Source organism: Lichenostomus cassidix, chromosome 20 (assembly GCF_008360975.1).
Source record: "Lichenostomus cassidix isolate B80296 chromosome 20, HeHo_3.0, whole genome shotgun sequence".
Taxonomy (NCBI): Eukaryota; Metazoa; Chordata; class Aves; order Passeriformes; family Meliphagidae; genus Lichenostomus; species Lichenostomus cassidix.
Window position 1 is genome coordinate 10,398,910 of NC_139500.1, and position 16,639 is coordinate 10,415,548.

The 16,639-nt window shown below is 45.4% G+C and overlaps 1 long non-coding RNA gene across 2 annotated transcripts in view; it reads right to left on the reverse strand.

Annotated features, from left to right (window-relative positions):
• LOC146428813 (uncharacterized) overlaps positions 1–8,804 on the reverse strand; it is a 73,751-nt gene extending 64,947 nt beyond the window's left edge. For both annotated transcript variants that reach the window (XR_014855989.1, XR_014855988.1), the window contains exon 1: positions 8,587–8,804. This is a non-coding gene — a long non-coding RNA (uncharacterized LOC146428813). The remainder of the gene's footprint in view (positions 1–8,586) is intronic.
• Positions 8,805–16,639: the final 7,835 nt, after the last annotated feature.

A 16,639-nucleotide genomic window follows, 5' to 3' on the forward strand; every position in this document is an offset into this window, starting at 1 on the left:
AGGATTTTGGTTTTAAACTGTTACTGAATTACAGACAAACCCCAATAAAGCTCCTTGTACAAGAGCTTGAAGCACTCAACATTTTCCTGAGATAAGCAATTGACTTTGGAGAATATTAGAGGTAAATTCACTATTTCTCACAGCTGGAAACAAATCAGTCTGTGCTACCATGTCTCTTGCTCTCTAGAACAATAAAAATTAAAGTCTAAAGACATTTTCACAATTCTTAGCAAAGCCAGGACAGCTGACTTTAAACCACAGTTTGCACTGACCTGTGAGGAATCCCTGGCAGGGCAGCAGTGCTTGTTCCCCTGCTCTGCACAGCCCAACCTGATTCTCTCCCTAAAGAAAGTTTCAAAACTACTTTTGGGGTTTTTTTGTTGTTTTGATGACCAAGGAGAACAGTGGTGCAAAGCCAGATGTTATCAAGTCAGCATAGACAGTAGACATGCACAGTTTCTCTATCTCATGGAGGAGTTAGTAATTAATTCTAAAGAAAGAAAAAGGGGGCTATGACTAAAAATCAGAAGTAGCCCCTGCCTCAGTGAGGTCCAGACTGTCTCACAGTCTATCACTGTTCTTCTGGAGGTTTTTAGCATTCCCTGCATGGATTTTTCAGGAAGTATTTTGTGATTACAGCCATATTTCCACAATCCAAGCAGGCAGGCAGGCAGGTAACTCTCTGCAAAGCAAACCCTTGCAGGGAGAGGGGTGATGGAGGCAGAGCTGAGAGTGAACATCCCAGGCAGTCACTGAGCCCTGTGTGACACCAGCAGCTCACTGACTCGAAGCCACCTGACTCGATTGCTGTGGCTGATGTGGCCAGACAAACCAGCCCAGGCAGGTGACATCCCCATCCCCTGCCTCAAATGCTCTCTGCTCTGTGCTGAAACCACTGAAACCACACTGAGACCACGAGCAGAGTGTGGCAGGCCCACGGTGGGAGCTCTGCACACAGGCATGCAGGCATGAAATTCCCCCCACTGCTCTCACACTTGGCTGCCCTTTCCTCCTCCCTCCTCTCCCCTCCAAGAAGTTTCTTTTCAAATGTTATTGTATTTGCACCATTAATGTCACCATCTGAGCTCCTCAACCTGTGCACAGCAGCCCTGAGATGGTGGATTTATTATCCAAATGCCAAGAGTCTTGTTATCACTAATGAACTCTGGGAAGCAGGAGGACTGTTGGTGATAGTCTGGGTTTATTTACCCAGCTGGCATCTTTTAACCACTGAAAAATGTTACCTCTTTAAATCATGGAGCCCCAGATATGTGTGTCTGCTTAAAGCCTGGGGACTCTGCTGACAGAACACGAGGTGAGCCTTTCCCAGCACAGCTGAAGACTTGCAGACATGAAACAGGACTCATTTTCTTAGATTTTGTCTGAAATAATTTTCATGGCCAGAAATCTGAATTATCCCAGTCTAACAAAAGGATATTTGTGCATTTACACTGGAGATGAATTTCCTAAAAGACCAGGAATACATGCATGCTGACACTGAGAGTAGCAAGCCATCCATCTCACTGTGTTACAAAAATAAATTGCATATTTTGATCAGCTAATAATTTATCACATTCAAACTACTTGATTAATTTAACTTCTTTCCAGCAGCAAATCTGACTACTCCACAGATCCCCTTTGTGATTAAGCAGGTAAGTGACACACTGGATGTGTCACACAATAAACATTGGCTTTGCTCAAAAACTGCAAACTTAATACTTTGACTCGCACATGCAAACTATTAGTTTGGGATATGGAATACTGCTGCACACAACTTTAGACTTTATAGAAGAAAAAACTTTCATACCAGCAGGGTTTTATAGTCCCAATTTTCATGGGAAGTACTTGACAGAGAGGCGTGAACACAGCTGAAACAAATTCAGTAAAGATGTTACACACTTCCTCCACATTGCACATGTGTTTAAGGGTTCTGCTGGGCTAGGGACCAAAAAAACAGTCACAGAAACCCTTCTTATTCACTCTGAAATTTTGTTTTAGTGCTTCTGGCCCATCCACACACAGGCTGAAGTTTCTGACAGAGGTCTGCCATAGCAGAGTTAATGCTCACCACTAAATTCTCCCATTTACATGGTGGGGCAAGGCCAGCTGCTGTTGAACAGAGAAAAGATGGTGGGAAATGTCCCATTCCAGCAGTACCTCCCAAATTCAACCTGTTTCTCTTTAGAAACAAAAAACTGCACTTTGGAGATGAAAAACTGTTCTGGGGAGATGGCAAGTACCACAGCTTTCTCACCAAGCAACACAACACAACAGCACTTCTGTGAACAGAAAAAAGTTCTCAGAGAAAGTTCTGTGAACAGTTAACTGCACCAATTCTGTTTTCCTCACAAGTATTTACACTCCAGCAGGCTACTCTGACACGCAGCAAACCTTCAGCTACCTCTGATTAGCTCTACAAAGTGTAACATGGCTTGCCCCCCCCAAAAAATAGAGACAATAATTAATTGATACCATTTTCATGCCTGAAAGAAAACAAACAAAATCCCAAACCAGAGCAGGTACAGTTAAGACTTTTCAGTTAATAAGTCAGTTCTTTTTTGTCACAGTCATCATCCAGCCACCACCATATCCAAACAACTCAAGGTCACATCACCTCTTGCCCATCCCTTGAGAGCCCAAGGTGCATTTCCTCAATTCCAGCAGCAGAACTTCCTACAGCCACTTCCAACTGGACATAAATTCACCATGAAAAGTCATTTCCAAGCCCAGCATTCAGCTGCTTTGGCTTGCACTGGATGTGGAGCAAGTGAAGCAGCACAGGAGGAAAGCAGTTTCAAATATTTTTGTTGTTGATGGTTGCTGCTTGCCAATTCTTTACATTATACACAACTTTCCAAATGAAAAAAAAAAAAAAATAGAATGAACACCTCTGTGTATATATTATGTATATATATAGACATATATTGTAGACATTGTCCACCCTCCAGAAAATTAAACAAAAAAAAAAAAAAAAAAAAACATAAGTAGCTCAAAAATTAATTGGGGTTGTGCTTTTTTTAACTTAAGTTTTTATTTGTCTTTTAGTTCCTGAGTCTTTACAGTGGAGCCAGATCACATTTTAAAGCCATTCTCACAAACCACAATTGCTAGAAATGCTTATAACAAAAGCCAAGAGTCTCTTGCAGTCACTTGCCTCCAGGAGCTGGGATAATAAACAAAAGCCCAAATATCCCAAGACTCAGTAAAAGCACAAGAACAAGCAACACTGTCTCCATTTCAAAGTGTTAAAAGGTATTAAAAGCCCTGGTCACTAGAGGGTATAAATCAAATACTACAGGACCTGTGACTGGAGATTGTATTACAAAAATGGGGTCGTGCAGCTCTAATTTTATAGATAAAACTAAAAGAATAAATATGTCCTGAATTATTATTGATAATTCACCCAGGTCAACAAGGATGGGCAGAGGCAGATGTGTCAGCTGGGGGTGAGCCTGGCTTTGAAAGTGCAAGATCCAGGCTGGTCCCTTGTTGGACTTCACTGGCAAACTTCAAGAGTTCTGTCTGGTTTTCCTCCAATTTTCACCCAAATTCTCTTGGAAAACAGAAAAAGGAGGCAGAAAAAAAAGCAGGAGAGGATTTAGAACATGATGGGTATCTGAGAAGAGTTGAAAAGCTTCAGTCAAATGCAATGGGAGTTGGCACACTCAGGTTTTATCACCAATTTTACCTTCACGTAAAGGAGCAAACACAAGTTGGGAGGAGACCAATGCTGCAGCACCATTAGAGGGAAAGAAAACACAAGAGACCTGAGTTTCTGAGACTCAGCTCGTGGCACTGGGAATAAACATCCAACAACCCAGGCTGGGTTACCCCCTGAGTATCCTCAAAGTGCTAAAAATAAATCTGAAAAATAAAAGCTCCTGCCTGGCTCACCAAAACACAACAGGCATCAAATTGCATTAGAATGTTTATATTGAGGAAAATTGCATCCTGCAAACTTAAATTATCTCTCTCCTCCCTCTCCCCTCCCACCTGCCACAGCCCATTTCCTATTATATTTTTCTAACAAACCAATAGATGCTTGAAATCATGGAAAGCCATAAAGAATTGGAATCAAATTAAGTGTACATTCTAACTGCATTAGGTGCTGTCAAGCATAGTTTACTCACTCTTCACAGTTCTATCTAGAGGCTAAACAATTTTGTACCCTTTCTCTACTAATCAAAACTGATTACTCTGATAATGGACCCCTGACGCTGAACACTTTATGAAGGTAAATTATGCCATATCGAACAGGAAGGGGAATGGAAAAATCACCCAGAGATAAATAGGCCTAAAGATGCATCTATTGATCTCACACTCATTCCTTCTCTCTCTCTCAATGCCTGTATGGCTAAAGGTTCAATCAATACTTGCAGTGCTGTAATGCCATCTTTTATAATCCCATCATAATTGGCTGTTACCATTGCATGCCCTCAGATTGGCTTGAGCTGGAGCCTTTTAGAGCTGAGATCTTTTGTTTCTTCCCTTTCCAGGTCATGGAAGTGAAGGGAGAGGTTCAGGCTGGCCCCACAGGGCTCTGAACCAGGACCTGCCTGCACAGCAGGGCAAGGGAGGGCAGGGATGCTCAGCCCAGAGCTGGAATGGCTGGGAAACTCAGCCAGCAATATTCCAGTGGATTCACCAAGGAATGCTCAAGTACAAGCAGATCTTACTCTTGAGCATGTTGATTTTTGATTGTGAGAGACAATGCACTGTTCTGGAGCTTGAAAACTCCTCCTGTCTCCAAAAAAAGGGTGGATTTGCTTTACAAGGCCTAGGTGTTACCAGAACAAGCTGCTCAAGGGAAAGAAATGCTGATTTGATGCCTACCCACCATGAATTTCAGTAATTCTGGAGTGCTGTGTCAAAGGACAAAGAACAAAAGTGCTTCCCAACCCCACCCAAGCAAAATCCCACACAGCTGGACACAGCTCTGATCAACAGTGGAAACCTCTGCTGTCAGAACAGCCCAAGATCCCCCAGAGCCAGAGAGAAATATAAGCATGAAATTCTCCATAATCACAGGTTAGGGCATGATATGTGTTTGTGCAGATATCAAGAAACCTCTCCTTGGGAATCAGGTGGCCAAAAAGAGGTGGAAAAATAAAACCAAAGCAGAAAAACTTCATAGAAGTAGGTACTTCACAGAATAAAAATGAGCCTAGATGAAATTCCTTCATTGCATCTATAACTATTCCATGTGTAACTCACATATGAGACAAGAGCCAGATTATAAATTGTTGAGCTTTCTTGGTCCTAAATTTTTAGTATCACCCTATACAAGAGGAAAATTTGTTGCATCACATACAAATTCTACTACAGAAGGCACAAATTGCTGTTTGCTGCCTGGATGTGGCCAAGGAAATCCACCCCCCTTATCAGTACAGGGATTTAGACTGTTGCAAGTGTTTCAAGACATCATAATGAACTTGATGAAACACAGATAAAAAGGCTCAACTAACAAAAGCTTGGCTGAACTGACACTAGGCTAAATCCTCTCTTTTTGACCCATCCAGATTTCTCATTCATGCAGCTCTAAGAAGAGAAAGTTACTTTTTGAAAGAGTTTGATTTGTTAAACTAACTCTTGGATCAATCAGATTTGGCTTAATAAGGATGAGCACAACAGCTCAGATCACCATCTCAGAAGTCTTTTACAGCATCTCTTCAGGTGTCCTGGGGAAATAGCTCACTTTCACCACAACTGTGGGCTTGTTGTGGAACATTTGGAATCAAAACATGAATTACTGGCATTTACAGGTCAAAAGAACCCTAAATCCCACCACAGTCCCCACCCAAGCCCCTTGCTCAGGCAAACCCAGCTGGGGCTGCCCTGGGTGCTCAGCAAGATCAATTCCTCCTCTCCAGAATGAGATGCCCACCCTACAAATCACTGCTGCCCTCCCCCTGCACCATCCCTTCCCTCCAACCCTCCTCCATTACTCATCCACTGGAAGGAAATGTGAAGAATAACAATAATTAGACAAGTACAAATAGCAGGGTGGTGTGTTCCCCTAAATACCAGGCTGTTTCCATACCAACCAGCCTGGCTGTGCTCACAGAGACCCCAGGGCTGGCACCTCATCCATTATCCCCTGCTCTGGTGGCCTCACCAAGGCACTGCCCAGGCCCTGGTGTGCCCTCAGTTTCCTTGGGGTTGGTGTTCCTCAGGAGGAGAGCTGGGAAAGGATCCATGGGAGCAGCACTTGAGGAGGTGGCTGAGCTTTAGGAGGGGTAAAAGGGATAGAGAAAGTAGTTGTGGGACGGATTCAGGTCTGGGAGAGGGTGTGACAGCCACACTCCCACCTGCACTGCTCAACACCTGCAGGGAAATGGTGGGGGATGTCTCAAATAAAAAGCCAGGAATTAGAGGAATGCTGATGAAGTGGAAAGGAGAAAGCTGGAGGGGGTTTGATGGCAGCAGATCTGTTGGATGTGTCAGGGGATCTTGCTGGAAGCCTAGAATACTTGGTCATGCCACAGGACACAGTTAAGGGGGATCATAGAAAGGGATCCTGAATCAGGTGAGGTTCTGAATCCTTTTAACTTCGAACACTCTCCTGACACAACAAGCTTACAGCAACAATTCAGCTGCATGGATATGGGGATGCTTGAAAGGAAAGGAAAGGTTCTGTGTTTCAAGACTAAATGCAACAAACCCCCTTTGGGATCCTGCTAGCAAAGTTAACAACTCAACTTCAGATATTTTGGGGAAAAGCCTATTGCAGGGGAGTGATGCTCTTTGAAAGTCAGTAGCACCTTCCTGCACCTGGGCTGCTCCAGGGTGATCCTGGCAGATGTGCCACCTCCTTCAAAATTCTCATAAATCCTTCATAATTCCTTGTCTGCCCAAGCGTCTCACCTGATTTCCTAGGAAATAAGATTATAAAACTACACAGGCTCAGTGGTGTGTAAAACCCAACAGGGTGTGCAAGAAATACTTGTGCATCCCACTGTCAAGTGTCCAAAATCACTGAGTTTTTAAAAATTTTGATCATTGCTCTGAATTTAGGTAATGAAATCTGGTTGAAATAAAACATGAGAAAACACACAAAGAAACATAACTGTGCCTTTCTGAAGGGACAGAGGTGCAAAGGGCTGCAATGGGGTTTTCCTCTTTTTCCTATTACATGTTCAAACCCTCAAGGCTGGAGGAACTTACAGCAAAAGGAAAAAAAAAAAAGGAGTTTCTGTCATGTGAAGGGATGGGGAAATGGGGAAAGGAAGAAGTCAATCATTTTTTCAACCTTTGCAAAAGTATTTCATGAACAAACAGTTGTTCCATTTTGTACTCTGCAAAGCTAATCAACTTCTCTCCCCAAAGTTTTTATTTAAGATTTTATTATGAAGCTTAACAATCACATATTGATTTAATTAAACTAATCTCTCTTTGCCCACTGATCTGACCTTGCTGTGCATAAAATGGTCAATGTCCCAGCTAAATTTGGAAATATTTCCAATGATAATCCATTAAGAAAAAACCCAAACTCAGTCTTCTGGCTTTAGAGTCTTCAGACAGGAATTTAAGGTGTGCAGTTGTTTCTACTGTCATAGAAACCTGATGAATCCAGAAACTGCTTTAACCTCTCTTCCCTACAGCTAAGCTACATAAATCCCTTCTCCTCTGTCAGCTTCCTTTGTGGACTCTTCCCTTCCCCCAAAAATACCTCCTCTGGGGGAGCTGGCAGTTCCTGTGCTGAAGTTACTCACAGTACACATGACTTTAGGACACTACATCATCACCACAACAGGGATCTCATGTCTACCTGCACTTAGCAAGTCAGTATTTATTTCATGTTCTTTTCCTGCTTTACTCCACAAGGGAGAAGGGCAAGAGCCAGAGGAAAGACAGGAGCCAGAGGAAGCTATCTTAAAAAAAAAAATTCTAACAAAAGGGTGGAATTTTTCCTTTTCTTTCCCAAGGAACTCTGTTTTCCCAGTATTCAACCACAATAAAGGCAGGTAAAAGTGCACAAAGACAACAGTTCATGTGAACAGATAATGCTGCACGTGCTGTGATAACTAAAATAGCTCAACAAAATAGGCTAAACACACCCTGCCTGTTGTTTCTGACTAGTTCTTGGACACTCCTGTTCCTAGACACACTAACAACTGGAATAAAAGGGCAAGAGATCAAGCAAAACATTCAGATCCTAACTCACCAATTTCTAAAGTATGTGGAGCAACAAAGGTTGTGCTAGAAGACAAAAATAGAAAACAAAAGGAGCTATTGTAATTTACTGGATTTTCATTTTGCAGATGCATGTATCCAGGAATTATTCACTCCAAACCCACACACCTGCAATGAACAAGTTCAGCCTGTATCAAACCTTTAAATCAGATATTTCCCAGCAGAGAACAATCACTCAGGAACTTCACCCATTAAAGACAGGGGAGGTGAAAAGACTCTCCTGATCCCTTTAATTCTAAGAAGAGAGAAGGTTCTTATTTAACATACATCATCAAGACTCAAAAAGAAAGTTATTCTGTTCCTCTCTGTAGTCAACAACATCTCATTCATCTCTGCTGGTACCTTATCCAGACAACACTTTAAAACACATTTATTCTCTTTCCAGCTACTTACCTTTCTCTTCTCACACTGTCCTCTCACCACAAGGAGTCTTTCTCAAGTGTCTGGGGTTGGAACAGTTGGACAGCAGTGCATGAACAGCTTCTCCTCCAGCTCTGGGGGAAGTTTTGGCTCACAAGGTGGTCAAGGGTAAGTGTGGGTTGCACCCACCCCAAGCTGACCTGAGCCTATTTCAAACAGCAAATGAGAGCATCAAATCCTCCAGGCACAATCCCAGGCATTGCAAGGGAGAGGAGGCAGGGAATTAACATCTGTTAATTAAATTATTGGTGCTATTGGAAATGCCTGTGTCCTGGGAGAGAACTGGCCTTCCCCACCTCCTCAGCTGGGTGCAATTACAGCAAATCAAGGAGCACAAATCACCTGAGCTTCCCTACATGAACCAATTCAAAGCCTGTGCTGTGAGGGGTGTTGAGGCAGATTGTGCACAGGTGTCCCCACAGGTGACCACACAGGTGACCACACTGACCCACAGAAGCCTCAGGCCACTGCCCAAAGCCCAGCTGTCCCCTGCAGGTGTCCTGGCAGAGCTGCTGTCCCTCCCCAGCACCACAAGCTCCTCTTTCCACACAAAATCCACTCTGTTTTCAACTAACACAGCAAACCTCCTGCCTCTCCTCTGTGCCTCCCAACAAAGCTGCTTTGTCTCCTTTGCACTTAACAAGACAAAGAAGATGGTTAACAAGAACTTTTGCAGATATGTTTTATTTTTATTTTTAAGACTTTCCGAAGCAAACTCATCTGCTCTCATGGGCTTCTTGCTGATACGTCTCACTTTATTAGTGACTTTGGCCTTGAGTGTCTCAGCTGTTTGATCAATACTGCAGGGGGTCAGTGATATTTTCTCACTTTTAGTGTCTGCCTGCCTTTAACTTTGTCACCTGATGAACAGCACTACCCCTGGAACGCTTATCTCGTATCGATTTTCTCCAGGCTCCTGCAGCATTTCCAGCTGTCCCACCATTTCCCTCCCTGTCACCACATGCCCATTTAATGTTAACTTATCCCCTTTCTCCCAGGCTTTTCATTCTTACAGGGTCTTTTGCCTCCCCCTCCCCTGCCCAAGAGCAGATTGTCAAAAAAACAATTTCCTTTTTTTTCCACCTGACTCATTGTTATCCTTCAGCCGTTCATTGTTTGTCAGCCTGGCTGGGCTGGGGAGAGGGGCTGAGCTGAAGCAGATGTTTGAAATCCACCTGCCCCAAGCCACACCACCCAGCCAGGGCTGCAGGGCTCAGATTTACCACGGAAAGTTTGTCTCCCTCACTAAAAATGCAACTTTTCCTCTCAGCTCGGTAGCTCAGAAAGTTAACAAAATTGGTTTTGCACAGTGAGGTGAAACAAACTGCACTGTTTAATACCTTCCAAATGAGATTAATTTAAAGACCAAAGGACTTTGGGAAGCACTGGAAAGCAGAGCCTTCCTCAGGGCATGGGGTGTTCACTTCTGCAGGAAGGAAAAGCCTCTCAAGCCACATCTCTGGAAGAAGAGAGAAGGTTTGAAAACCTGCAACGTGCTGCCTGAAAAGAACCAACTCATCTCATGCTCAACATCTGAGAAATTTACCCAGGTACAGGAAAATCCACTCCTCTAAACAGACTCATTTCCAGAGCCATGGGCTTTCTGCACTTCACCCAGCATTTGGTAAGGGCAGAGTATTGTTCACATCTTAAGATGAGAATGTTTTCTTGTGAGAGAATCTTAGAAATATACCTCGATTTAGAAATAACTAAAAGCAAACCAAAATAACTCATCTAGAATGAAAAACAAAAAATAAATCATAAGATCCAAACCAGTATTTCTGATTTCAACAGAAAATTAAAAAGTAGAAGATGTTTCACCTGATACTGGAAATGCAAAAGTTTAGTTCACGAAAGAAAAAGAAAACTAAAGACTCAATGATTTACGTAGTTCTACTTTCAGTCACACTGGTGGGATCCCATTGGTTTCAGCAGAGCAGATCTAGCAGGTTTCCATGTTGTTCTCCTGTTAACAACTCTGATCTTTAGCCTTTCAAAATCTTGAGCTCAGGGCTGGAGAGATGGTGAAAGACAATTGCTTACTTTGTTCTACTTTTATTGTATGTCACTGGCTTGAATTGCTCCATTTTTAGGCAAATAGTACAGTAAATCTTAGGGAAAACATTCCCCTGCCTGCATTACCATAGGAATAGTCCTCTGCAGTACTTAGCCCAACATGTTCCTGATTTATACCCCTCGACATGTTTATTTTCAATCAACACACCACCCTTTAATAGCTGAGCATCCTACCATGGGTCCAAATGCTGCCAAAGGAAGCTGGGGCAGTGTGCAGTGAGTGGGGTTGGATCATCTCCTCCAGGGATGAACCAGAAGGGAGAATTTATTTGTAGCCCACCCTGCTGAGCCATCACTAAGGGGTTGAGGGGAAGGAGATGATCACACTGCAGATGAAGCAGCAGGACTGCCCAGAACAGGCAGGAGGGCCAGGGAACAATTTTTTATCAGTGAAGGGGTTCACAGAATCTTGTTTCCCCACTCTGACAAGTGGGAAAGGATTCACAGGCAAGCAGCACACTCTGCCCAGAAGGAAAACCAGAGCCCCAGAGAGTGGATGGAGCAGAGTGTAGCGGCAAAGGCTGCAGGGATCACCTCCCACCAGGGCAAGGATGCTCCAGAAATCCTGGCCTCCCAGTTCACTTCCACAGAAGCCACCCAGGCCCAAAGAGAGTTATGGACAGGTCTCCCCCTCTTCTTTGCTCCTGTGGCTGGTGGGGACAACACACACAGCAGGGCTGCTGAGCAGCTTGTCCCTGTCCTGCCTGTGAGAAGCTTTCAGACCCATGGTGTTTTCTGTGCCTTCCTCAGAGCCATCCCAGAGCATGCAGCAGCACAGCTAAAGGGCCACAGCAGGTCCTTGTCCAACACTGAGCCCTTCCCCAGCAGCTTCACCCACTGCCCACCCCTCAGCCATGTGCACTGCCCAGCCAGCCCTGCACAGCCCTCCAGCCCCTGATTTAATGCCCACGTGCTCTTTTACCCATCGAACAAGTTTATTCCTTCGTCAGGTGCAGCCTCACACCGGAGAGCTGCTCTGGGACAGAAACAGGGTGGATTTATCGCACTCACAGGTTTGTTCCTGCAGCAGCTATTCACTTATGCAGACTCCCCTCTCTGTGCATAAAGAAGCAAGAGGCTGCAGCTCAGAGCGAGCCTGCATTGCCCTCCTGCGGCCAGCGCCCAGCTCCCGCAGCCCGCACATTAATCATAGCAGCGGGAGTGTAAAATTCAATTTTACCTCTCCATTCATTCTGAGATGAGTTGAAGGCCGGCCTTGTACATATAAACCACACTTTACTTCATCAGAGCCCCGGTAACAAATGGAGTGTCTTCTTCGGGGAGTTTAACCATCAAAAAACACCGCGCCAGTTAATTCCACGCGTGCCGAGGGTCAGAGAAGGAGCTCTCGGCATCAGCAAATGCTTCAGCCCTCAGCTGCGCAGTAAACTATGTTTTAGAGATTGTTCCTCAATACGAAATGATCAGTCCATTTATCTGCTAAAGCAGCCTGTCTCTTTGTTCAGTCTCCCAATATTTTTTCCGCTGACCTGATCTGGACAATAAACCAAAGTCATCTTAAGATATTCACCGTTCAATTTGTTACTTGAGTGCCTCTGGGCCTGGCTGGCTCTGCTGTCAGCATCCCAGCTCCCCAGCCTCCTCCATTACCCCCAGTGCCTGTGACAGGCACCCCTGGCCCTGGGGCTGCACCAGCTCTGCTCAGCTCATGGTGCCAAGCTCCTGTCCCAGCTCCTGCCGTGTCCCAGACCCCAGCCAGGTGTTTTGCCCAGCATCCCTCTCACACCAAACACACCACAGCACTTGGAGAAGGATTTGGGACTCCCCATGAAGCTGTTTTTGCAGAGCTGCAGACACAGCCTTTCCCCAGGGTGATGTGATGTTGGTTCTCTTTTACAAGGGGAGCTGATCTGTGCTCAGGGGATGCCCAGGGCCCCTCTGTGCACCCTGAGTCTCTCTCCTGGAGCTGGTGAGAGCTACATCTTGCAGCTGAAGAGAGCTTGGAAGCCCCACCATAGTCTCAATGAAGGCATTTGAGCCGTCATGCAGAGCAGGAATTTATCAATTATCTCTCACCTCCTACAGCTGGAATTTTAGCTGTTGTTTGCAGCAGTGTGGTGCAGGAACTCACCATCCTTACAGTTCTCTGCACACTCACGAGCAAAGGCCAGTGAAACAGTGTGACTGTCCCTCTCCCTCAGGAAGGGATGTAACTCGTGCACAGCCAAATCTCTGCTGGCCATCAGCACCTCGCAGGTGTCTGAGTTCTGGGCTTCCACTTTTAGAACTGGTTTACCTCTGTCTGCATCACTCTGTGGGAGGCTTTTAGAAATTCAGTTCCACAAGAGGTTTCCCAGTACCCCAAAGAGCTGAGCTCCCACTGGCACTACCACCTCAGCTCCCTTTTCCCTGGCTATCTCAGCTATCTCAGGGAGCAAACTGGGTGCCTTGCTCCTTATCCTTTGGCATCAGCAGTCCCTTTGCACTGCATGGGAGATTAGACACCTACACAAGGCTGTGGTGTCCACTGCAGGAGCCAGACACCCAAAAGTCAGCCCTCACAGATCCCTGACTCACGCCCAGAGCCCTTTCATGCATGTAGCTGTAAATAACTAATGCAAGTTTACACTACAGTGATGGAGGGATTTAATCTTTAAAGATGTTAAAAGAGCTTCCAAACCACTGAACCATCCTGGCTGCACAGACAAGGTGCTGCTTGGAAAAGCTGTTCCTTATAATCATTAATTTTGATTCCCCTGCCATTTTTCATTACGTGTTTGTCCCGTGTTGCTCCATGAGGAGCTCCATATCATCGATTCAGCATCACATAAGTGGCAAGATTTTAACAGCAGAAGCTTTCTCAATGCTTCCCACCTTGGCTGTGCCACACCAACCCTTCAGCCAAAACAACACCAGCATGCAGAAGCAAATGAGAGATTCTGGAAGTCTCCAGAAGAGCATTTTCATTTCACTGCAAAGGCCCTGTGAGTTGGACTGTTGTGAGCTGTCTGTGTGTGAAGCACAGCTTGGAGAGACACACCTCAACAGCTGGGCAGTTGCAGACAGTGCCTTAATGTTAATCTGTGGTTTTTTCACCTGAAAACTTTCATTTAAAAGGTTTTGATCTTTTTTCCCAAGGAAGATTCTAACCCTTTATCCATGTTTTGAAGGTTCACACTGCTTCTTTCAAAATGTTTTTGAACAGATAGGGAGAGGAAAAAACCTTCCCTTGCAGGTCTTCATCTTTCTGCAGTGGAAAAGCACAGCAGGGAGAGGGATGTGGCAAAATACTTTCTGCCACTCAGCCAGAGAGCGTGAAGTGAGGAAAAAAGTGCAACTGAAACCAAGCACAGCATTTAAAGATCAGTCAGCATTGAGAAATATCAGATGTCAGCAATCTGCTCCCTCCACTTTTAGACAGAAGAGTTTTCTCTCAAACCGTCTCAGCCAGTTTTGGTGACAAAATTCCAAACACGCAAACCCACTTGCCAAAACCATTTTTGCCTTCCAGAAAGCATCGTGTTTGTGGGTGTCAATAAATCTGACAGACACTGCAGTCTCCTACTGCTCTAGGAGATAAAATTTCACCCATATTTACACTTCAGTAAAATGAACTACAAGTGGATTTACCCAGAGAGAGACAAAATCAACAGCAAAATCCACATGCTCCAGTTCTTTCTGTTTCCAACCAAAACGCCATTCCAGAATAACACTCTGGAGGGAGGAGGTGGATATTCAATGTTTATCTTCTAGCTATTGTAAAAATACACAGGACAGCCTGCTCCAAAGTGATCTAGAGTGTCCTTGGACTCCCTAAAAGTGTTTTTCCCTGGAGATCCAGCCTCAGGAACACTGGGATAGTGACAGGCACTGTGCCTTCCTCCATGGCTGTGCCCTGCTCAAAGCTCTGTCACACTCAGCTCCACTCTCACTGCACCTGATGCAGGAATTCTGGCAAAGCCTAAAACTCCTGTCTTGCCAGAAATGATTGCTTGCTTAGGTACAAGGGCTCCTGGAAAGTTTCCAAACCCTAATGGGAACTTCACTCAAATGACTGAGCAGCGGGTTCCCACGTATTTCAGCCTCCCCAGTCCCTGAGATTTCCTTCTACAATACATCTTCCTTCTGTATTCCACTCCTCATGCTCACAAGACAACCCTTAAATAGACTCAAGAGGACTTTGTGACAAAGGGACAAGAATTAGGAGGTGTCTGTGACAAGCTTTTGTATGGAGAGCTGCAGGAGGACATTGAGCAGATCCAGAGCAGCAGCTCTTACCAATATGTACTAACCACTGCTCCTTCATTCCCTGTTTAATGATGATGCTTCCCACTTGGATCTCCTTATTCATCCACAGAATGGGTTACACACTGCTTCTCTTCTACAAATCCTGCTCACAAAATGGCACCAGTGGGGACATTTTGAACAGGGGTTCACGAGGTGACATTTGCCATTTATAGAATTCACTTAAAATTAGCTTTCTCTATATGTATTTTTTGGACAGGCTGAGAGAGAGAATTTAACATGAGTCTGGGAAGTTACTGGGAAAATCAGTGCTAGGGGACATGAACACCTTGCAAACATCACCTGATGGAGACACTTGGCCAAACAGAGGGGGAGGGACAGCCTGGTGGCTCTCAAAGAGATGTGCCCTGCAGCAAACAAGGAGCAAATACACACATAAGCCCCCATAACTGACTCCTTCACTCTGTGGTCAGCCCTGTAAGGCAGATCATGTGTCCAAATCCTGGATAAACACACTGGCAAGTTGTGAAGGCAGGTTTTGTGACAGAGGCACCTCTGGTAATGCTCCAGTGCAGCAAGTCCCATGCACACAGCTGCAGGAGGAATCACTTTCTGCCTCCCTATCTAAACCAAGAGTCTTAAAGGCTTCTCTGCTCCATCCCCCACCACTGTAACACTCTGCTTTCCCAGCCGTGCAATGCAGAGTTAAATCAGCATCAGCTGCAATGTCCAAAAAAACAGATTTTGAGTAAGACAAGGCACTTGTTCAACTCAGCTGCAGTTCTGACACACTCCCCCTCCATGTGCCAGGCTGCCCAGCATCCCCAGGGAGCTGCAAAGTGCCTTCCTGGTGTCCTGACTGCTGTGACAGCTCCTAATGGCCATCACTATTTCACACTGTCCCAGGCTGTATTTACATCCAGAGCTGCCTCTGTGATGGATGTCTCCCACCAGCACTGCCCCAGGCTGTGCCAGCACAGCAGCAGGGCCAGGCAGATCCTCTCCCAGTGCTGGGACTGAACATGGTTCTGGTTTTTCCAGGTGCCAGTACATCCCAAAGGGTCTCTTCCCTGCCCTCACTGCAGCAGGACCTCTGCACAGCTTGTGAAACCCTGATACCTCACCTGACGCCAAAGGCAGAAGCAGCAGGACTTCCATAAAACCTGGCTCATGGAAGAGGTTTCCTGGCATCCAAACATTCCCTGTTTGATGGGATTCTCTCTCTGCCAACAGGCATCTGCAATAAACAACCTATTTTGTGGCCTGAAAGGAACCAAGAAGCTGTTGTGATTTGTTGGTCTCTGTCCTGCTCTCTCTGCTGTAAATTTTGACTATTCTGAGCAAAGCAGTACAGGATGGAAAGTCTGCAGGGATCTGGTGGGTGATCCCTGGTCAGGTGGGACACCTTGAAGGAAGCCTTGTAGGCAGAGGGTGAACAAACAGAGCAGGATTCACGCAGGGAAACCCACCTGGTGCAGCATCTGTGGGAGGAGATCAGAAACTCACCCCAAGGATAGGAAACATCCCCCTCTGACTGCTCCTGCCTCAGCTTTTCTCCCCTCCTGCCTCTCCCTGCAGCACCAGCTTGGTAGGAGAGCACAGGGAACAACCTGGGACCTGGGAAAGCAAGGAAACAGCAAGGGTGGGATGTGCAGCTGCATCCATCTCCCAGTCCCAGAGTGAGCTGACAAACAGGGATTTCTTTGAGTGGTGCTCCTGGTGCTCCTGTGCACTCCAGGAACTG